Source organism: Pseudorca crassidens, chromosome 20, assembly GCF_039906515.1.
Source record: "Pseudorca crassidens isolate mPseCra1 chromosome 20, mPseCra1.hap1, whole genome shotgun sequence".
In the NCBI taxonomy this organism is placed as follows: domain Eukaryota; kingdom Metazoa; phylum Chordata; class Mammalia; order Artiodactyla; family Delphinidae; genus Pseudorca; species Pseudorca crassidens.
Window position 1 is genome coordinate 35,522,335 of NC_090315.1, and position 22,510 is coordinate 35,544,844.

General features: G+C 58.7%; 1 protein-coding gene across 8 annotated transcripts in view; it reads left to right on the forward strand.

Annotated features, from left to right (window-relative positions):
• The first annotated feature begins 935 nt into the window (after positions 1-935).
• ADGRG1 (adhesion G protein-coupled receptor G1) overlaps positions 936-22,510 on the forward strand; it is a 40,084-nt gene continuing 18,509 nt past the window's right edge. Inside the window, exon 1 of one of the 8 annotated variants that reach the window (XM_067720390.1) lies at positions 936-1,074. The gene's annotated coding sequence lies outside the window, so the exon portion shown is untranslated. Of the gene's footprint in view, positions 1,075-8,335; positions 8,452-8,481; positions 8,844-17,103; positions 17,331-17,986; positions 18,055-18,745; positions 18,899-22,510 lie in introns of those variants that run through there. The other 7 variants (XM_067720393.1, XR_010939257.1, XM_067720388.1 and 4 more) reach the window with 7 other exon arrangements.

A 22,510-nucleotide genomic window follows, 5' to 3' on the forward strand; every position in this document is an offset into this window, starting at 1 on the left:
GAGACATGGTGTGTGTTGGCAGGGGAGGCGAGGGAAGGCTCTCAAGGTTGCAATTATGTACCTCAGTGCCTAGCCTGGGGCCAGCCCACAGTGGCTCCTGGTACAGGCTTTGCCAAATGAATCAACAACTGCCTGGATGGCTTCTTGGAAGAAGAACGGGTGGCTCAGTTCTTAATACTATGGGTACTGGTGGTGGGGGTGGGAATCAGAGCCACCTGGGGGAATGGGTACATGGAGTGAGAACTTTGAAAAGCTCCCCAGGAGAACTACTGGTCTCGGGTGAGGCCTCAAGGGTGATGCAGGGGCTGGGCAGGCAGGGCTGGGGGGGCAAGTGGTCCAGGAGGAGGCTGGGAAGGGTGTACTCAGAGGCTCCGTGGGGACGTCGTGCGTGAAGCAGAGCCTCCCTGGACCACTCCCCTCTGCACCCCGGGATACCTGGAGCAGCTGCCCCCAATCCCTGCCAAGGAAGAAGCTTCCATTCTTGCCGCCTCCCTTCGTCTGTGTCAGCTCAACATTCTGACAGCAGGGACCGTGCCCCCCGGCCCCCATCACACCCCCGCACTCCACCCTCGCCTCCTGCCTCTAAGTAGATGCTGGTTGCTGGCTTGTTTATCTTGCAGGCAGGTGAGTCTGGGGCCAGGCTTCAGGTGGGGCCTCAGCACAGAGCAGGCAGGTGAAGGCTCGCAGAGTTGGTGATTGCATATGGCGGTGGGGCAGCCACGCCCACCAGCCCTGGGGAGGCGGGCACTCAGAGCCCTTTCGGGGGCCACGCTGGGCCAGCAGCCCAGGGGTCCCTGGGTAGGGGTGCTGAAAGCCCATTAAGGGCTGAGGTGAGGGTTTGGGGCATGCAGCACCCAAGGGGCCAGGTCCGCTCCTGCAGGGAAACGCAGGAATGAGAGAGGGAGGCGGGAGCTGTGAGGCCACCGGAAATCGGGCAACACGGGCAGGCGGAGCCACACCTGGGGCCGCCGGGCCCGGACGCGCTCAGGTCGGGTGCCTGTGAGCCCTGGGAGGAGGTGGAAGCGGGACAGGCGGCGCAGGCAGAGTCCGGCCGGGACCTGCCCAGACCCGAAGGTAAGAAGCTGCTGTTCGGGCCAGGGAGGAAGAGGATGGGGGAGTGTGGCTCCCAGCCTGGCGCGCTCGACCTTGGCCGACCCCCGGTCTCGTTCCACGCCTGAAGGCATGTGTGAGGCCCGGCAAGGCCTCAGGCTTCTGCGCTGATGTGGAGGCCCAGGCTGTCGCGGGGTCACCCCTTGGCGCTCCGAGTGTGGGCCGGCCATGCTCACGTGGTGCTTATGTTGGCACAGGGAAGGGCGCAGGGTGTGAGCTGTGCTCTCTGTGCTCGGATGAGGAGACTGCCGAAGGGAGGGGACTGAGGGGAGGCTGCAGAGCTGGGTGCTTGGACGAGGAGGCGGGAGGCGTGCCCCCGGCGCCCAGAGCCTGTTTCCACCAGGGGTCCCACGGAAAACGGGTTTGGGAGCTGGTGGCGCCGGTCGTTTGGCTTTTGACAAGGAGCAGGAGGGCGGCCTCCCCAGGTGAAAGGGAACAGGGCCCAGGCCTGGGGCTGTACCTGCCCCTCTGGCCAGCACGGGGTCCCTCCGCCTCTCCGCGGCTCCCCCAGCCCGCAGCGCGGCCCTCCCGGCCGTGGCTGCCAGAGGCCGGAGGCGAAAGGCAAGCGGTTCCCCAAATGGCCTCTTGCTGACCCGGGCCAGGCCTCCGTCAGGCGACTCCTAGGTGGCGGCCCAGGACACACCAGGGTGAGGGCCGCCGTCCTGAGGAAAGGGCCGGCCCTGCCGGTGCCCGCTGTGGGAACTGCAGCCAGGCCTGCGGTCTCTGGGCTGGTTCCTTATCTACCTGGACCGAGGTGGCGGGAGCAGAGGTCTGAAAACAAAGACGGGAGCGGCAGCCTTCCAGCCCCACCTCCGCCCCCACACACCCAGGCTCCTGGCTCCACTCGGCAGCCAGACAGAGATGGGTGGCTAGGGCGGGTGGGGTGGGGGCCTGGCGCCCGGCCAGCTCTGCCCCTACCCACTTGGCTCCCTGGGGCATTGCGGTAGCAAAATGGGCCCCCCGTGTTCCCTCTGTTGCTTAGGCCTCCGCTGCTAATGAGTGTCTGTCATCCTTGCCCCATTACGCCTCCTAAGCCATCTGCGCCCCAGCACCTATGGGGAGACCCCGGGGGCGCTCCTTGGCTGCCGGGCCAGACGCACAGGTGGGAAGCAGTGCTTCTGAGAGGCGCTGGGGGTGTCTCTGGGGGCGAGGCTGGCCTTTCCACAAAGTACACACGACTCTTTATTTCACCAAAAGAGAAGTGATGGCCGCCCCGGTTGCCAGGTGAGCACACTGAGGCACCCTCTTTATGACTCCCAGGTGTGTTTCCTGTGCCGGGCGCCAGTGAATGTGTGTGTGGGTAGTGGGGGGCGGGAGTGGCAGTGGGACACATGGGGACGTCAGAGCCGAGAGCCTGGGCCCTGGGAAGCCTGTGACATTCAAGCGAGATGGCACATTGTCACCCCAAGACAAAACAAGACCTGCCATCTCTGCCCACTGCTGTGCCACCTGGTGGGTAGTCGCTCAACCTCTCTGGGCCTCATTTGCCTCCCTTGGCATGGGCGTGGCGGTGCCTCACCCCTGACCAGAGCCACCTGGCCCAAGTTTTGGGCATCTGAGCAGCCGCCACCCAAACCTCAAGGGCCAGGGCTGGGGTGGGCGGCACTGACAGAAGGGGCACAACCACAGAGACGTCGGCAGCAGCTGGGATGGCCTGTCTGGGCCCTCATGTTCAGGAAGGGAGGCTCCTATGGAGGAGTTAGAAGCCTCTTCTGCTCCTCCCACGGGGGGCATCTGCATTGAAAAGAGAGCCTGGAATAATGACAAAACCTGTTACTACCCGGAGGCCCTGGCTGCAGACAAGCCCGCGCGGCCCCATTTTACACCCTTGGACACTGAGGCTCAGAAGCTCAGATCTGGACAGTTTGATGCCACGTCCCATGCAGTGCTGTTCGGAGGACTTTGGGGGCAATGCTGGGAGGAATCTGGGGGGGTGGGGTGATGAGGGGCAGTTTGGAGCCTCCCAAACCCAGTCACCGGGTCTCCCCCAGGCAAACCTGCCTCTGAGCAGAGCCCCAGGGGGAGTCCCCTTGGGAAGAGTGGTTCTCCCAGATGTCACACCCCAAGGAAGGGCTGCACTTTTAGCTCCGGTGACTTAGTGGTGAAGCACCACCCAGCCCACGGGCTCCAATCCCCTGAGCTGCAAAGGGGCACCCTGTGTTTACAGATGGTTAGGGTCTCACCTGAGGAACCCAGGCCTCTGGGTACCCGGCTCTGTGCCTGCTTCCTGCAGTAAGGGTGGTCCAGGCCAGTGGCATGGGAGTGGGGTTGTGGAGAGGGCTTGTGGCCTGTCGTTGGTGGGCCTTCCCTTGCCCTGGGATCAGGGGCTTCTGAAGGCTGGGAGGCAGGAGTGTGGCCTGTTCTGGCTGGATTCAACCTTCCTGCCAAGTGTACTTGAGGGACTGGGCTGAGGTCAGACATTCCGTCATACCTAGGAAGAGCAGGCGGCCACCTTGTCTACCTTCTATCTTGGGTAGCTGGGCACCCAGCCATGCCCGCCTCCCGGAAAGGTCAGCAGGGGTGGCCCTTGGAGACCCAGCCAACCTGAACTTTGTCTAAGGCCCTGAATTATGTTCCTGGGCAGGAACAGGGTGACCGTGGGGTTTGGGGGATGTCTGTCTGCCTGCCTGTCTGGGGCAGGTCCAAGGACACTTCTTGTAGGCATGTGGTCACTGGAACCAGGAGGAGGGTATTGGGGGAGGAAGGAAGCCTTGAAGTCAGATCCTGTGTGACCTTGGGCTGGGCGCCCTCCCTCTCTGAGCCTGTCTCTTCCTTCAGCAAAAGAGGCAAGGCTTCCTGGGCAGGATCACGGGAGAAAATGCAAGTCACTTGCGTGGTACACAGTAAGAGCTCAACAGTGGTGCATGGGCTCTGAGTCTGAAGCCTTCAGGGGGAAGGGGTGGAGAGAGGTCAGTGCTGGGGACAGGAGCCCAGACCACAAGCCCCAGTACTTTTGAAACCTGATGCAGGTAAACGTGGGTGGGGCACCTGCCTGGGCTCCACCCCCCGAGAGAGCCAATGGGGTTGAGTCTGTCCTTGGAGCTCCAAATAAGGCCTCAGAAAACCGGCTTGGACCTGGGCGATCTCTGCCCTTCTGCTCGCCTGGCCCTTCATTCCATCACCGGGGCTGGCACCAGCCTCCTGCACCCCAAGCCTGGGCTTGAATCTCCATTAGACTTGTCCTGTTGGCTGATGGTGCCTCTAATTCTCCCTGCGTCTTGGATATGTCAGGCTCCCCGCTCCTTCTGCAGCTGGGGGATGGGTGGTGGGTAAGGGCGGCAGGCCTGAGGCACCGGGCACACAGTTCCCTTTGTGAGGGCAGCTGAGTCACATGGGCATTGCCATCCCCCGGGCCTGGGACGGCTGTGATGGTGTTATCATGGGACTGCGGCTGCCCCCGTGCCTGCGGCCAGGAGGCTTTCCCACGGGAATGTACTGGGAGGTGGCTGGGAGCATTGGCCACAAAGCACGTAGTCTGGGTCACAAGACAAGGGTTCGAATCCTGGCTCTGCTGCTGATGTGCTGTGAGGCTTTGGGAAAGTTCTCTCTCTGTGCCTGGGTTTCCATCTCTGTTAAGTGGGATCAGTCATCACAGTTTGTAGAGGAGACACTGGCCATGAAAGGGCTTTGTCAATGGCGGAGTGCTGGGCCCTTGACATTTGTGTTGACTTGATGATAATCATGACATTGGCCAACATTTGTTGAGCACCTACTGTGTGCCAGTCATGGTGCTCAGTGATTTACAAGACCACTCAGCTTGCAAGGGAGAAGCCTGAACTCGAACAGCTCTTGTCCAATGAAAACCCACCTACACACAGGCAGTGGTTGCCCATGACTCTTCCTGCAGGTGGGCACGGCTCTTCACTGGTTGCAAGGCTGCCCAGGCTGGAGAGTTAGAGATGGAAAAGGGTGAGGCCTCCAGGAAGAAGCCCTGCTGTGTCCTCCCACTTGCCCAAGCCTCTGTCACAGTGGCCACCACGGATGTCCCGTCCTCCCTCCTGTCCTGGGGAACACACGCCCTCCCGCCTCCCTGGCAGCCCCCTCTCTGTCTCCTTCTCAGGCTGCTCTGAACAGCAAAGCCCTCACAATACATCAGAGCACGCATTTGGGCCAGGGCTAGGCCATGAGCTTTACGTACGTGGCCTCATTTTTACTATTGGTGGTGCTCTTATTATCCCCACTTGACAGTGAGACAGCGGATGGCTAGAGAGATGCTGCCTGAGTCACCCCGGCTGGCAGAGCCGAGCAGAAGCCCGTTGGCCTGAGCCCAGAGTCTGAACCAACCTCCAGGTGGTAACATTACCCCCTCTCCTCCATCCCTTCAAATGAAGACCTTTCTGCAACTTTCTGCACTCTCCACCCCATCTCTGGTCACCGTCACCAGCCAGTAATGTCTATGACCTTCCCTGGGCTTGGGGGACCCCAGCCCTTCACCCTTGAGTCCTAGCGATGTGTTTCCAGTTGCCTTTCAGAGGGTTCCCCAATATGTCGCAAGGGTACCCCCATTCCACTGTGCCTGTCTTCCAGATCTGTACCCCGTCCCATCCCCTCACATACTTGAGGGCAGTTTCTGACATCCCCCCTCACATGTGAGAAGAGGTCCTAGCCCTGCTTCTGGTTTCTTGGACCAAAGTCTCCCCCCTAGCCTCCCACCCACCTCCATCTTCTCCAGTGCCCCCGCTGGGTCCTGGCCTCCCCTCCACATCCCATCCCATCCCATCATTGCTGGTACAGCCCCTAGAGTAGACCAAAGTTTCTCCTGCTTTAACAAATGCTGGGGGACTTCCCTGGCAGTCCAGTGGTCCATGCTTCCACTGCAGGGGACACTGGTTCGATCCCTGGTTGGGGAACTAAGATCCCACATGCCATGCGATGTGGCAAAAAAACAAATGCTGGAACCACCTGGGATCTTGTTCAGATACATATTCTGATTCACCAGGTCTGGGACACACCTGAGATGCTGGATTTCTGACAACTTCTCTGGTCATGCCATAGGTCTGTGGACCATTCTGAGTGCTTCTCAGCAACTTTGACGAAATACCATCAAAGGCAAACTCCATGCTTTCAGAATCTGCCATCTGCCCTTAGCCCCCTAATTAGATCCTACTTCCTTCCAAGGATGTCTCCCATGTCCCACCTCTCCCCCTCTGTTGATGCCGTTCCCTCTACCCAGAATGCCCTTCCTGCTGGTCTCTCTTCACTGAAACCGCTTCTTCAAGACCCAGCTGGGGCTCAAGGGCCGACGAGCCTGGTTCAAACCCTGGCTCTGACCCTGAAAGGTGAGGGCAAGGTCCTCGCCCTCTCTGTGCCTCCTTCCTCTTCTGTGGAGCAGGATAGCAGCTGTCTTGAGAGGCAGAGGAGATGACGAATGTGATGAACCTGGCAGGGGCCTGGCACCTGGTAGGTGCTTGGTTAGAGCCCACAGGTCTGGAGGTCCAGCCGCAGACCAGCTGTGTCTCTGACATACCAGTGGGACCAGCCTACAGAGTTGGGAGGATACAGTGAGAAGGATCCACAGAGAGCAGAGGTCTTAGACAGTGAACCCTATGGACACAGCCCCTGTTATCAATCCCATAGACGTATCGAGGCTAATAAGAGGTAGTGTTGTAATTAATAATAACTTATTTGGTTTCTCTCCTCTGACTCTCAGAGCCCTCTGGGGCTCTACGGTGCTGATAACTGACTGTCTGGTGTCACCACCACGTGAGCCAGGGTTGTCTCCACCCTCTGGAGCCTAGCACAGTGCCCAGCACACAGCAGGTCTCTGAGCAGCCTGATGGTGAGAGAGCAGGCAGAGCTTGGCAAGCAACTCCTGCCCCGGCCGGGCCACCGCATAGGCCTTTCCTGGGTGGCCAGGGTGGCAGCTGGCTCCAGGCTTCTCCATCCCTTGCTTGGACATCCAGCTCAGCAAGCCCGTGCCAACCGCAAAGTAGCGCCACTGACCCTCCATCTGTGCCCTGCAGGCCAGCACCCTCTGTGGCATGTGTGTGTGTGTGTGAATGGGTGGGTGACTGCTGTCTGGCTGGCCTGGACCCCGGGGAACAGCTGAGGCTGCCCCAGTGAACAGCTGGCCCAGCCCTGAATGACAGACCTTGGGGAAACTGAACCCTAGAGGTGGTGACTTGCCCAAAGACATGCATGTAAGGGAATCCCCATCCTTTCCCGGATCCTTTCCACCCCATCCTTTTTCTGCTCCCTTGTTTCGTGGTCCCCCTAGGGAGGCTGAATTCATGAGTGCTTAGGACAGCGGGCTGTGGAGCCGGACCACCTGGGCTCCCACCCCATCTCTGCCACTTCCCAGCTGTGTCATCTTGGGCGAGTTAACTCCCTTCTCTGGGCTTCATATCTCTTCCTTCTGCATCACCACATTCACCATGAATATTGACCGAGGGCTCATCAAGTGTCAGGTGCTGGTCTGAGCAACAGGTTTTCCTGTGGCACCGTGGCGACAGTGCCAGGGAAGGGTCTGGAATGTAGTAAATGGTCAGTGAATGTAATCATTATTATTATTACTCTTGTTATTGTTGCTGTCATCGCTTGTCCTCATTAGGTTGTGAAATCCTTCCAGCATCTGTTACTTGGGAATCATCTGTTCACGTTGGAGGGATGAGGGAAGACGGGGATCCCCGCTCCGCGGAGGGTGTGGGGGGGTGCCCTGGGCCATCCGAAGCTTCCTGACTCCCAGGGTGGCCATGAACCTTAGCAGTGGGAGGGAAATGCTGACAGAGGCCAGTGACCAGAAGGGGAATGGGGGCGTCGGCCCGTTTCCAGATTTCTCTCTTTGAGCTTTTGGAACCACCAGGAATGGTTCCTCACCTGGGCCTCAGTTTCCCCTTTGGCCCAGCAGATGGACTGGGCGGCCATTTCCAGAAGCCCCTGGGGTCTCAGAATCCAGATCTTGAGTCTTGGAATGTTGAAACTGTGAGTGCTCGGGGGAGCGCTGAGATGGATCCCCTTGCCGGGGGGACTAGCGGAGGCTCAGGGAGGAGTCAGGTCAGGTGGCCAGTTGTGTGTGGCCTGGCTGGCCGCATGCCAGGCTGCTTGACACCCCCCTTCCCCGGCGTGCCTTCCGCCCTGCTGGTCAGCGCCGGCTCCTGCCTGCTGCCCAGGAGGCTGGGCTTTCTTTCAGGAAAGGGCCGTTGTTGCCGGGCCTGGGTGCGGGGTCAGGGTGGGGGGGGCAGCATCGGGGTGGCCTGTTGCCATAGCAACCCTGGCCTCTCGGCGGGAACTCTGTGGAGAACAGCCCTGGGGAAGTAACAGATGGAGGGCGAGGAGGAAGACTTATCTCCGACCAGCATCCGTCCATGAAGCCTGGCACCTGTCTGCCTGGATCGGGGGCGGGTGAGGCTGAAGTGCCCCCCTTGCCCAGAGCTGAGTCATGGGCATCCCCCAGTGTCCCCGCCTCGGCTCTCTCAGCCCTGCCCCCTCCCAGCCTCCCTCTGAGAAATCTGTGACTCACGTATGGTATGGTCCCGTCATCCCCAGCCGAGCTGGGAGGAGGGAGGAGCCCAGCTGGGGCAGGAGCGCGGTGTCCCCCGACCCAAAAACACAAGCCGGCGCGTCTCCGGGCTCCACACTGGCTGCCTGCCTTGCCCTGCCTCAGGAGAGGGGCTGGGAGCCTCCACACTCACCAGCTCTCTCAGAAACGGGACCACAGCTGGCAGGTTAAGCCTCGGAGGGGGATCTTGAAAGGCGGTTCAGCTGCCCGGCCCCGCGCAGGACCTTCTACCCAGGTACCAGATCAAGGGCATGACGGCAGGAGGGAGGAGGGATGGGAGTGTGTGCAGCAGAGGGTGGGGTGGCAGTGGACCGGGGCGCCGAAGTCTTGGTATCTGGGTGGGAGCTAGCCCACGAGAGCAGTGCTGTGCAGGGTCTCTAGAGTTGGGGGTGGATGGACGGGGAGACGCCTGGGAAGGGGATGGGCCTGAGAGGATGGAACCTCTCAGAGCCACTAGCCATTTGTTAGCTGGGGAAACTGAGGCTCAAAGTGATAGAGTCCCTGGGCGCTGCAAGCTGGGTCTGCTCTGTGGGTGGTGAGATACTGTGCTCTCCTGCCCCCACTGTACAGATGGGAGAACCAAACTTGTGAGAGGACAGGGGCCTTACCTAAGGTCACAGAACAAGGCAGCCTCCCGCCTTGGGGAGGAAAGGATGCTGCCGGGGGCTGAGCGTGGGCACGTGAGGGCAGCCTCGCCTCAGCTGCCCGGATGCTGCATCTGGCGCCCCCCAGTGAAACAGGGGCAGTCTGGCTCTTCATGGCCCGGGCCACCTTTAGGAGGAGATGGTCCTGGCAGTGGGGTCTGAACATGAGGGACCTGGGATGAGAGAGAACGTCCAGGAAACCAGCAGCAGTAGATGGGGAAGCAGCGGCTGAGGGCTGGAGCGCTCCCTGCTTGCTAACCGCCAGACCCCAGGCCCCCGTCTGCCCGGTGCTGATAGGGTTTCCCCACCTGGGAACTGCTGGTTCCTCTCCTCCCCGCCTCCCCAGCCAGCCTCCTTCCTGTGGTAACGAGTTGGGGTCTCTCATGGCCCCGTGGGAAGGGGCTGGTGTTCATTCTACTGAGGCAGTGGGGGGGGGCGGCGTGAGTTAAGGCAGGACCCTCTCACCTGCCCCACTCCCATCCTGCCTTGGAGCAGCTCTGGCCTGGGCTAGGTGGGGTGGGGAGGAATAGCCTTTGTGGCTCTAGAGGGCCAAAGAAGTTTTGTTTTTTTAAAAAATAAATTTATTTATTTTATTTATTTATTTTCGGCTGCGTTGGGTCTTCGTTTCTGTGCGCGGGCTTTCTCTAGTTGCAGCGAGCGGGGGCTACTCTTCGTTGCGGTGCGCGGGCTTCTCATTGCGGTGGCTTCTCTTGTTGCGGAGCACAGGCTCTAGGTGCGCAGGCTTCAGTAGTTGTGGCACGTGGGCTCAGTAGTTGTGGCTCGCAGGCTTAGTTGCTCCACGGCATGTGGGATCTTCCCAGACCAGGGATTGAACCCATGTCCCCTGCATTGGCAGGCGGATTCTTAACCACTGTGCTACCAGGGAAGTCCCAGAAGTTATTCATATAAACAATTATTGAGCACCTACTGTGTGCCTGGTACTGTTCTGGGGGGGGGACACAGCAGCGAATGAGACAAATGAGGTGTGGGTGGTCCAGAGCCAAGTCCCTGCCCCCTTGCTGCAGATACCCTGAGGGCAGAGGGTTGATTCCTCTCGATTGGAGGCTGAGTGGGGAGAAGCGTCTCGGGTCAGTGAGAGCCACCAGCTGCTGAGTTGGTTCCCCAGAGCCCAGGCCAGGGGTCCCGTGAGGTCTTCCCTGCCAATATCCAGGGCAGGACTAGATCTTGGGACCAGATCTGAGTCCCTTTACTGCAGGGACTCTAGGGACCTGAGATGCAGCTCCACCTTGGTCATAGCATCACCGTGGCCGCCTTGCCTTGCCTCTGTCTCTGGGCCTCAGTTTTCCCAGCTGCTAAGTGGGCATGTGGGGTGGGTTAATAGCTGCCCTGCCTGCCGTGGTCCCGGTCTTGGCTCCGAGCACGTCAGGGTCGTGAAGGACGCCTCTCCAAGTGTGGTGTGGGAGGCGGAGGCTGTGCTAGGGAGGCTGCACTGTTGTGCTGGCTTTGGTGCCCTGGGCCACTGGGCAGGACCTGGTCAGCCTGGCCGGGACACCCTCATCTTGCCAGGGACACAAACAAGGCAGGATCTGAGGCTGACGAGTGAGATAAGCTTGCTGGTGGAGGAGGAGAGAACCTCCTGACCTGGGAGGACCCGGAGGCTCTGCAGAGGGCCCAGAGTCTGGCCTTGGGTGCTGGTGGGGAGGGGAGGAGGGTTTGGTGTACACGTATGGGGATTGGAGGGAAGAGGCGGGCAGCATTCCTGGCAGAGGAAGCTGCATGGGAAAAGGTTTGGGAATGATGAGAACTGCGGGGAGTGGGGCAGGCAATGGCACTGGAGACCCGGCATGCGTCATTTTGGGGACCTGGAGTGCCAGGCTGGCAGGTCCCAATCTGCTCTCAGGGGAAGGGATGGCGGGAAGACTTGGGTGGTACTGCAGCCAGGCCAGGTGGGTGCCAGGTGGGGTCTGGGTGCCCAGGATGCCACCCCAGCTGGGTAAGGAGGGCAGGGTTGTGATGCAGGGCTGACCTGGTTGCCCCAGGCCCGAGGCTTCTACTTGGAGGGCAGCTTCATGGCTGTGGGGATAGAGAGGGGCGGTGGTCGCCCAGCCCAGGAGAAGGGCAGGTAAAAGAGGGGCCGGGGCTGTGGCCGGGTCTGTGTGTAGTCGGGGTGGCCTTCCCAGCGGGGCCCGGCATGACAGATTTGGGAGGGGCAGGACAGGGACAGCCATGAAGGGGGCCACACGGACGGTGCTCTCGCTGAGCCGGGCCCCAAGTCACTTCATCCTCCGCAAGAGCTGCGTGTGGGTGATGGGTGGTGGGACTGCGCCCCTTTCAGGGATGCAGTGAAGAGTCAGGGGCAGGGCTGGTGAGAGTGGTGGGGGAAATGTGGCAACACAGCCCAAATGTCAGTGCTGCCAGCCCACCCAGAACCAGAGCAGTCTCAGCACCCCAGCCCGACCCGGGGTGGCCCTGTGGACCTTTCTTCCGACTCATAGCAGATGGGGCATCACATGAGCAAACGCAGCAGCTGGGGGGACCAGGACCCCGGGGACCAGGCAGATGGCAAGTGGGGGCAGGGCAGGGCTGGCACAGAGGGACCTCTCAAGCGGGGTGGGGTGGGGTCCTGGCTGGGCCCCAGCCTCCCAGGCTTGCCCTCCCCCAGTCTGGTCCTCACGCCCCATCAGGAGTTCCTTGAGACCCATGGGGAACCCTGCAGATTTGGGGGTTAGGACAGGGCTGCTGAAGGGGAGAGCTTGGGACATACATTTTCTGATTCCTGCCTGGTGCCTGCGCTGGCACCAGTGGGTTGAGACACCCCCTGCAAGCCCCTCAAGCCCCCAGCTGTCCCTGGTTCCCTGGTGGCTCGGCTGGGCTAGAACAGTCCTGGACCCTCCCTGCCCTCAGACTCTGCCGGGCCCTAGGCTCAGCGCTTTGCACACATGTTTTTGTTTTGTTTTGTTTTTTGGCCATGCCATGTGACCTGTGGGACCTTGGTTCCCTGACCAGGTATCGAACCCAGGCCCCCTGCATTGGAAGCACGGAGTTGTAACCACTGGACCACCAGGGAAGCCCCTGCACACACATTTATTCCTGCCAGGCACAAGCTCCTGATGTGCCCATTTTAGAGATGAGGACACTGAGGCACAGAGGCTTACCCAGGAGTGACCTCTTATCTCCAGAGTCTGGGCTCTTTTCACTGTGCTCTCCTGCCCCCCTCAGTGGGGAGGGGGCTCCTCAGCCAGGCCAGAGTCTATGCTGGGAGCCCACGGACATGTGCCCTTGTCTTGAACCCCATCCCTGCCGCTCCTAAGCCCATGCTCTTCTGGGGCGACAGGACCCACAGAGATAGCAAGGCTGCTTGTCTGGGGAGAATTTTGTTCCTCTCGGGTTGTGTGAACTTGGGCGTCTGCCTCATTTTCCTCATCTGGAGAAAGCAGATAACATAGTGTCTACTTCAGGGGGCTGTTTTGAGCATCAAGGTGTTAATGCAGTAAAGTGTTTACAACAGCACATGGCCCATATGTTAGCCTTTACTATTAGGATCTCCCCCTTGGGCAAATGGGTGCACTGAGGCCCGGAGATAACGTGTAATAACTTGGGGGCACTTCTTCCTGCCTCCCCGCCCTAAGGGAGCTGGAGCCACCTGGGCATCAGCAGGACTCTGCCCACCCCCACGTGCAGCCTGACTTGTGCTTTGGTGGGGAGGCCAGGGTGGTGGGAGTTGGGCTGGCGCCGGCTCAGGCGGTTTGTGGTGCACTTGGCAGTTCCAGGCAGGCCGAGATAAAAGCTGAGCCCTGGAGGAGCTGGCAGGGCTTCCAGGCACCGGGGAACAGGCCTCTGCATTAGAGGAAGATGGCCTGGGGGTGGGGGCCTCTCTGTCCGGGAGCCAGTCCCGCTCCAGTGCCGTGAAAGGCCGGTGGTTAGAGCAGAAGGCGTGAGGCAGGAGGGTGTGATGGAGGAGTTGGGAAGGGGGATGCTCACCTCCCAAATTATCAGGGAGCCGATGCTGCCCCTCACTCTCCCTCATCCAATAGGCCTGCGCCTGGTAGATGCGTGCCTGGCCTCGTTGTGGGACTCCGTCTCCCACACACCTGCATGTGGCATTGCCTGGCGAGAGCTGTGGGCAGTGGGCAGGGCCGGAAGGAATCCTTGTGCGATTTCCTCAAAGCTGTACTTATCCTTTGTCCATGACCATACCCGGTGCACTCTCACGGGGCTATGCACACACCCCAGACCAGATGGGCAGAGTCTCTGCTCCGTCTCCTTGGCTGGCAGCCAAGAATGTGCAGGTCCCAATACCTGGGCCGGGCCCTGGTGCAGCGCACGTCGCCATTTGTACTGGAAAGGACAGCCAGTGTCTCCTCAAGGAAACCCTGCGCCGGGTGTCAGCACACCCAGGAGTCTGGCCTCTGCTCCCCCAACCTGGGTTTGGGGAACCGGAGTTGGGAGCTGTAGTAACTGTTGTCCAGGTAGGATGGGGATGCTTGCAGACCCCAGGAGCCTAGGGATGAGGGTCTGGCTCCTGGGCTGCGATGCCTTGGACCCACGGCACATCCTCTTGGGCCTCGTGCCATTCCCTAGAGAGGTTGTCACCTCCTCTCCATGTCCTGCAGATTCCAGTGCTGCAGATGGGGTGCCGTGCGAGACAATGGGGGCAGCACAGGCAAAGGAGCGCACAGAGCTGGGTGTGGGTCCAGTTTCATCAGCTGTGTGACCCCACCCGGGAGAAGCCAGCTGGGAGAGTGGCTTCTCTCTGAGCCTCAGTTTTCCCAGTTGTAAAATGGGCTTAATAATGCCCACCGCTCACAGCGTGGCTGTGTGCATTGCAGGAGGCCAGGTGCACATCGTGTAGTTCGTGCTCCCGTGTGGTTCCCGTCACTGCCCCAGCTCCCTCACGAATCTCTGCAGGCTGGTTCTTGGGATACACCTGCCCCCAGGTGCCTAGACCCCAGGATCCTCCCTGGCCACAGGCACGTGCCATTTCCCCTCCTTGCTCCACCTTATGGAGCCCACGGGGAGTCCAGACAGAAGCTTTGGCATTTGCAGCAGTGGGAATGTGACCCGCCTTCATCAGCAAATCCCATGCCTGTGCCTCCTCTAGCCCTGGGCCCCCGGAGCAGGTGGTTGAGGGGCGTGGCGGTGGTTACTTTGCCTTCATGTAGAGAGAAAACTCAAATTTTGATCACAGATTCAGATGGGATCTCAGACCTCAAATAATCCAGCACCTGCAAAAGTATGTCTGTGGTCCCATTGGTTTAGGAAAGCCTTGTGCGCCCAGGCTTCTGCACTGCAGGACTTCTTACGAGCCTTTACCAGGTGGCTCTGTATTGGACGTGAAGTTTCGGGTCCTGTCCTGGCTCTCAGGCTGTGCACAGTCTTGGGAGCTCCTCTCTGGCCAAGCACCTGGCAAAAGTGTATATGCCCCTAATCCCATCAGAGGCTGGGGAGTGGGGACAGCTCAGTGCTGGAATCTCCCTGCCCTGAGCAGCAGGAACTGGCTCCGATTGGGAAGAGGCTTGGAGCCGGCCTGGCCTAGTCAGAGTCCCAGCTCTGTCTCATTCACTCATTCATTTATTAACTAGCTGTCATTGAGCATCTACCGTGGACCAGGCACTGTGGTACTAGGTACTGGAGATATGAGTGATGAGCAAGATGGATGAGACACAGCAAACCTGGAGAAATGGATAACAAGCACATTGCAGGGTCATTTCAGACAGTGTGAAGTGCTATAAAGTTGATAAGATACGGTGACATGGAAGAGAGTGATGAATGGGGAGGATAATTTTGGTTGGGTTGACATGGAAAGCTTAGGAGAGGGGACATTTGAATTAAGACCCGAGAAGGAACCAATCAGGGAAAGAACCCCGAAAGAATGTTCTATGTTGCAGGGAAAGCATGTGCAAAGGCCCTGAGGTGTGTCTGAGAATAGAAAGAAGGCTCGTGTGCTGGAGTTGGTGAAAGCAAGGAAGACGTAGGGTGGCGTAAGGTGGGGGGAGTGGAGGGGGGTCGCTAGCTTGTTTTTTGGCAGTCGTGCTGCTCCGTGAGCATCAGTTATCTGATTTATGAGGCTTTTCATTTTGTCCCCGACCTCCACGCTGCTCAGGAGCGTGTGGGTGTTAGATGAGGATAGTCAGTCTCTCTGGCAGAGACTTGGTTCTGGGCAGCCCTGCGTTACTGTAGGTTTTAAAAATTATTGTCATTACAAGTGCTTAGTGACTATGGGTGGAACCGGGGATCCTGTGCCTCTGTTTCTCTGCGTGTCACTGCAGTTAGTGAGCGCCAAGTGTGTGTACAAGGCCAGGGGTGCCCCATCTGTGCCCTCCCTCTGGCTTCACTGAACCACAGCCCCCTGCCAGCTCCTTTTAAGTGTAGGATCTTTTGATCCAACAGTGATTGCCTTCTCTGGCCCAGCAGGCCCTGGAATCCTTTCCAGGCAAAGGTTCCACTGAGAACAGGAACTCCTTTCTTTGCTTTCTTTTCCTCTTCCTCTGGGGGCCAAAAATAGTGCCTGAATAGGACACAGCTCTGGGCCGGCAGCGAGACAATAGCCGCCTCCTGGCTCTGGTCCATCGGTGGGGGAGGAGGTGGTGTTGGTGCACGGGCACACCATCCCAAGGACCCCAGCCCCTGCTGCTTTTCCCATGGCCTCGGCCAGAAAGCATCCCAGAGCCCCTTGGAGTGTGATTGCCAAAGGGATTCCTGCTTTTTCTGGGGAAGTGCTCTGAAGACCCTGGGCCCCTGAGCAGCCCCACTCTACCTCCTGATCTGCTGCTGGTCTGGAGCTGAAGGCCTCAGTGGGGGCGCCCGACGGCCCTGGTTCTCTTCTGGGCCCTGGGTTCTCATGGGGCCACCCCATGGCTTTGATGTCCTTTTCCCTTTGACTCAGTGGCTACGAAAGACGTTTTAGAGATCAAAGGGATGTGTCCTCTTCAGATGAGGTGAGCTCCCTGTCACTGGAGGTGATCAAATAAAGTTTGGATGTGCACTGAATGGGGGGTGGGATTAGTCAAGCATCAGATGGATATTGGGTCTTGATGTCTTCGTGTCTCAGAGGAGATCATGGGTTGAATTCCATACACCGCTCTTACCAGCTGGGTGGTCTTGAGCAAGTCACATCATGTTCCTGAGCCTCTCTCTCCGCATCTGTAAGATGGGTTCAACAGGGCTAACCTCGCAGAGTGGTGGGAATGGATCTCCAGAATGCTCAGTGTAGTGCCTGGCACATAGGCAGGGTTTCAGAAGCTTTGCCTCTGTTCTCCTCCCTCCCCAGACTGGTACTCACTCTGGGGTACAGAAAGGACCCACTCTTGGACCCCAGGGAACTCTGGAGGAAAGCCAGGGGGAACCCCCAGCCCCAGGGCTAACTCAGAAAGAAGATTCCTGGTGGATTGTGGCAATCTGGGAAGGCTTCCTGGAGGAGGTACTCCCCTAAGATGCTTCCAGGGAAGTATTGTGCACATTCTGTGCTCATGGCAGCCAGTGGTGGAGATTAGACGGGTGTCTAGTGTGCGTCAAGGCCAAGGCCACAAGCTGGCAGCCTTCAGGGGCAAATGTAGCTGGTAGTAGGCATTTTTCATTACAGGGGTAGCCCCCACTAGTGTTCTAAAAAGATTTGGTCTTTAAGTCAATATTGACAAACATAGGCAGGTGTCCCCCAACGTACCCCATAATCTGGTGTCCTAAACTCTGCCTTTCTTCCTGCCAGCTCCCTACCTGGCCAGCATCCAAGTAAGGGGACTTGGGCACAGGACAAGTCAGGGCCTGCACTGTGCTGGGTTGGAGCTGGGCAGTGACGTAGTCCCTGCAGCTGCCAACGGTTGCCAGGGCAACGGTTGCCAGGGGCTGCTGTCACCTGCGCCCCTTTTCCCGGGTTGGCGGCTGGGACTTGCAGCCCGTCTTCCCAGGCTGCCCGCTTTGTTTGAGGCTCCGGTGAGGGGGGCGGGGACCGAGGCTGGGGAGGCTCAGCTTCAAAGTGCCCCTCTGGCCTCTTGAAGTGGGGAGAAACTGACCCACCACCGCAGCGGGCTGCATCCTGCAAACAAGGCGAGCCCTTGGCCCACTCATTCACACTCTTTATGTATTTATAATCCACTTGATGACACGAAGGAGGAATCCAGGTATGATTCTTCCCCTCCTCCCGCCATTGCTCTCATTCGTGCTCCCGCTCCCCTCTCCTCACCAAATCCCCGCTTCTTATCCCCTCTCCCCTTTCCCTTGTTCACCCCCCTCCCCCTCCATCTCTCTTCCCCTGTATCATCATCTTCTCCCTCCTCCTCTCCCCTCCATTTCCCCTCCATCCCCCTTCCCCCTCTCCCTTCTTCCCAACACTGAGAACTTAGCGGATGGGTAAGGTGGGGTTGGGGCTGGGGTGACACTAGGGACCCTGGGAGAGTCAGAGATGCTACTCTGAGGGGACCTGGTCAGTGAAGTAGACAGCAGATCAGAACCACCAGGAAGTGGTTGGGGGTAAGGGCCTCACACCCCACACCCCTTCCCTCTGCCACACTCCAGCTAAAATTCAGTTTCCGGGCTGTACCCCCATCGTCAAAGACAAGCCTCTGAGGATGCTGGAAGGGGAGGTCCAGGGCCTGCAGGTGACTGAGAGTGTAGGAGTGGGGCTGGGATACGGTCCTGACAGAGCTCCAGGTCCAGGGTCCTCAGAGGAAAGTGTTCATCTCATCTCGAGGAAACACATTTCTGGAAGCATCTTTTACTACGAATTTTAAAGAGAAGCCCTTTCTAACAGTCAGTTCATGTCAAGGGGAAACGCTGCAAAATCAAGAGCATGGGTTCTGGAGTCAGGCTCTGAGGCTGCACCACGAGCTGTGTGATCTCCGGCAGGTAACTTGATCTTCTAGGGCCTTGTTTGTTAAATGGGCATAATGGTACTCGTCTCCTAAGATTTGGGGGAGGATCAAATGTGTTCGCTTGTGTAGAGAGCTTAGAATCAAGTCTTGCATTTTCAGAGAGCTTCATGAATGCCAGCTTTGAGACCAAGATCTATTAGTGATGGCATCGTGGGTCTGCGACGTTTGGTAATTCTGTTAGAGGGCAATATAGAATACTGTATTTCCACTTTTTCTGTTAGACATCCCTAACAAATTTTATATTATACTCCAATAAAAATTAATTAAAAAAAGAAAAAAAAATGCTAGCTTTGTGGCTGGAGGTGGTGAGTGCCCTGTCTGTGGGCGTGTGCAAACAGCAGTGGAGGACCCGGTGAGGTAGCGATGTGTGCTCAGAGAGCTGGGATGGGACCCTGGTCTGTGCCTCCGCCGACCTTTCCCGGAGGGAGCTGGAACCTCAGCCTCGCCCAGGCCCACTGCCCTCGTGGGGGAGGACGCCTGGCTGTGTGTCCTATCCACCCCTCAGCCAGGGATCTGGGACCCAGAAGAGAAGATAAAAAAGGGAGGGCTGGCGGGTGACCTTGGGAACGCTAAGGGTCCTGTGCTCCAAAGGTGGGCATTCTGCCAGGCCCGGGGGAGTCGAACTGCAGCCCCCCTCAAAATGAGCAGGGAGGTGACTGGGCTGACCTTGTAAGCCTGGCCTTGGGCAGTTCGGGAATATAGATGCTGAAGGGGAACTGCAGCCATACAGCTGAGGTCCGTCTGTGGTTTGAGAGGGAAGACAGGCTGGCCAGGAGAGGAGATGGCCAGCATCTTTTCCCTTTGCTGGCAGCTGGGAGGTAAGCCCTGCCCTTCCCTGGAAGCATCCTGAGACCCTGGGCTATGGAGAAGACAGACAGGGGACAGGGATCATAGTCACCTCCTCGACGGAGGAAGAAGCTGAGGCCCAGGGAGGGGACAGGCTGGTCCAAAGGTCTCAGGGCCAGTTAGCTGTGGAGCTGGTCCTGGACCCTATGCTCCCCCTGCTCTGGGAGTCTGCATTCCTTGGGCAGGTGCTGACTGGTGAGTGCCCTGGGGTCCTGGGGTCCAGCCTCAGCTGCTCCTCTTGGGGAGGGCTGTGGGGAGACTTGGCTGTGGGCTACAGGCTGCCCCAGGGGCGTGGAGCTGGGCAGGGCCGGCGCCACTGTCCCGGGACAGCTCGTGAGAAGTCCTGCTGCCTGAGCCCCACTCCAGACTGGGCCAGACCTGGGACCCTTCCTAATCCCTCCTCTTCCCTGAGGTTCTAGGTCTTTTCCATCCACACTCAGGTTCTGAAAGCCTTTGATTCTCAGCTCCTAGAAGCTCTTGCATTCTCATCACCTCTTTCTCTCTCTCTCTCTTTTTCTCTCTCTCCCTCCCTCCCTCCCTTTCAGTCCCAATGTTCTAAGTGTCTCAGCTGCTTGAGGTGACTGTGGCTGGCTTTAATGGAATAGCCAATCTGGAAACAGGGATGGTAGTGCCCCTTTCCCCAAGAGCTGGTGCTGCCGGCCAAAGGGAGGTGGGATGGGGCCGAATATGACCCAGGCTCCCCCAGGACCTCCCACCTGGAAGTGTCAAAGATGGTGATGAGTTGCCCTCGGGCACATCACAGCCTAAATGGCTCCTGCAGCCCGTCTCATGCTAGTTAATGGCCTCTGGGACAGCTCGGAGGGGAGGGGAGGGGAGGGGGCTGGAGGCTGGGAGGGGGGATGCTGACAGGCTTCTTTTCTATGTGGTGTCAAGATTTCTGAGAGCTCTTTTTTTCATGTTGGTAACCAGTGTCCTGCAAAAGAGGATGCACCACCACATTGGGCTGGGAAACTAAGCCCGACCAAGCTCTGTAGATTTTCTTTCTGCAGGACTTATCAGAGCCTTCAATGTGTTAATTCACAAGACCAAGTAGTGCCTGCAGTATTTCTCTAACTTGGGAACTAGAGCTTCTTAGGAAGTGCTTAGCAAAGTTACCTCTTGGTAAAATCAGGGAGATAGCCCCAGAGAAGGGAAGGAAGGGACTCCAGAGACCACAGTGGCTAAAAGCACGGGCTTTGAGATCTGGTAGACTGGAGTTTGAATCCTGGCTTGGCTACTTGCTCTGTGATCTTGGATATCACTTAGCCTCTTTGGACTTTCGTTTCCTTGTCTTTAACGTGGGGGCAATAATAGCATTTGTTTCACAGAGGTAAGGTGAGGATTGAACGATCATTTGGGAAAAGTGCTTTGCACGGTGCCGGGCGCAAAGTGAGCGCTTGCTGAACGGGAACTGTCATCCCCCTCACTCTTCTTCTTGGATTCCAGGGCCCTTTTCACTGTGCCAGACAGACCTCTGTTTATTCCCACTCGCCATCTGCTGTTCTGCCAGGCACTGTGTGGCTGGAGTGTGGGGGGCAGTCGGGTGAGGATGTGGAGGCCTGAGGCCCAGGGTGTGGGGACCTTCACAGACGTGTCACAAGGCTGGCATCCCAGGGGGGAGGACTGGTGTGTGCAGAGCTTTGGAGGTGGGAACACTCAAGCCCAGGCTCATCTCTGGTGACTGTCGGTTGGCCTCTCTGAGGCCTCGTAAGCAAACACTCCAGTTCCAGATAAAGCAGGCCACCAGGTGGGTGGCTCTGGATAGCTGGCTTTCCGGGAGAACCCAGCGTCCTTTCACCTGGGCAGGTGCCCCGTTCCTCCCCTTCCCCGGTCTCCCCGCAAGGCCAGGGCCCGTCTGGGCACGCAGAGGGAGCCATGGCCCAGGGACGTGGCTGGACCAGAAGGTGTGGGGTGGTGGGCCCTGCGTGGGCGGGGCAGCCCTCCAGCGGGTCTGGTGCATGAATGTGGGACCCATCCGGGCAGTGAGCAGGCCAGGCCTTGGCATCCGCCAGCCCCTGCGGGCAGGCAGCTAGCTTAATTTTTATTCTCTTTTATTGTAGAAAAATTCCTGAAACCTGAGGTCACTCTGTTTTCCCCAGCCAGGCCAGAACACCCTTCCTGTGGGGAGTTCTGTGTGGTCACCTAGCTGGGGCCTCGGTCACCCGGCTTGCAGAGCAGGACGAGAGGGAGGAGAGAGGGGCTCCATGTGTGCCAGCTGTGCTGCCAGGAGCCACGGGCACTGCTGAGAGGCTGGCGGCTGGGCTGGGAGTGAGGCGTGGTCCGGGGTCCCACCGGCTCTGATGGGGTACCTCATTTGTTTGTTGGGTACGTGGTGTTTCTAAGTTAGATTGACATTTACAAAAGAGTTTGGAAACGGCTGGTGGAGGGTCCTCTCCACCCCCGACACCACTCCTGTGGAGGAAACACCTGCGGTAGAGCCTCCGCTCTCTTCTAACGTTCCTCCTCACTCTCGCACACGTGTGGTGTCCACACGTGCGCGCACACCTACATCCACACTCGTGTGTGCTTCTGCCCTCAAGGACTTCACGCTCGCCAACCCTCCCTTGGCCAAATCCTTCTTTCCTAAGGCCCTTTGCCCAGGGCTCGGGGGAGGGGCATAGCCGGCAGCTCCCTTTTGCCCCCTCTTCCCCTCCCCCCACTGGAGAGCAGTTGAGGATGGGGGCTGGAGCTGCAGAGCTGAGCTGGGTCCTCTCTCTACTGTCCCTCCCCCCGCCTCCCCCAGGAGGGCAAGACCAGGCTCACACCTGAAGACCCACTCAGGCAGGGGCTCCTTCCCCCACCCACGCCCTCCTGCGCCCAGCTGTGCCTTGGGAGGCTCCTTCCAGGTTCCTGGCACCCTGCTAAATGCTGGGTGAACCAGCCAGGGAGGTGATTCATCCTCACCACCAGTGAGGTTGAGAAGAGGTACTGCGGGGAAGCAAGCTGTCCCGGACCCCGTCCAGGGCCAAGCTTTCACCATCTGAGTGATTCGGGGCTGGGCCCTCCCCGCCTCTGCCTCTGTTAAACAGGACTCCTGGTGTCATCCCAGCCTTGTAAGCCGGTGGCTCTAAGCCCGCGGAGTGTCAATCAACAGGACACCTGTTAAAGCCAGACTCCCGAGCCCCACCCCAGACCTGTAGCATCTGTTCCTCCGGGTGCAGGGGCCTGTGGATCTGCATTTTAGTGAACTTCCTCGGGTGGTTCTGACCCGTGGGTGGGTTTGGATACCTCTGATATTAACTCCTCGTGGCAAAGGGAGCACATAGGGTTGAGTGTAGGTCATGGTTGGCCCCCTTCCCTGAGCCCCACCCAGAACACAGAAGTTAGTTCTGATGGCAGATGGGCACTTAGGCAAAGCTTCATGGGGAGGGTATGTCTTCACTGAGTTTCAAAAGATGAGTTGGGTCATGGAGTTAGGAAAGGCATTCCAGACAGAGAGACAGGTTGGCCGGGGGGTGGATAAGTTTGTGGTCCACAGTGTATGTTACGGGCAGGAGAAGGAAAGGTATGGGGGCCCAGGTCCAGGTCATCTTCCTGGGGAGGTGCCTTCCCAGGAAGGGTTAACCGCAGAGCTGCCCAGGTCC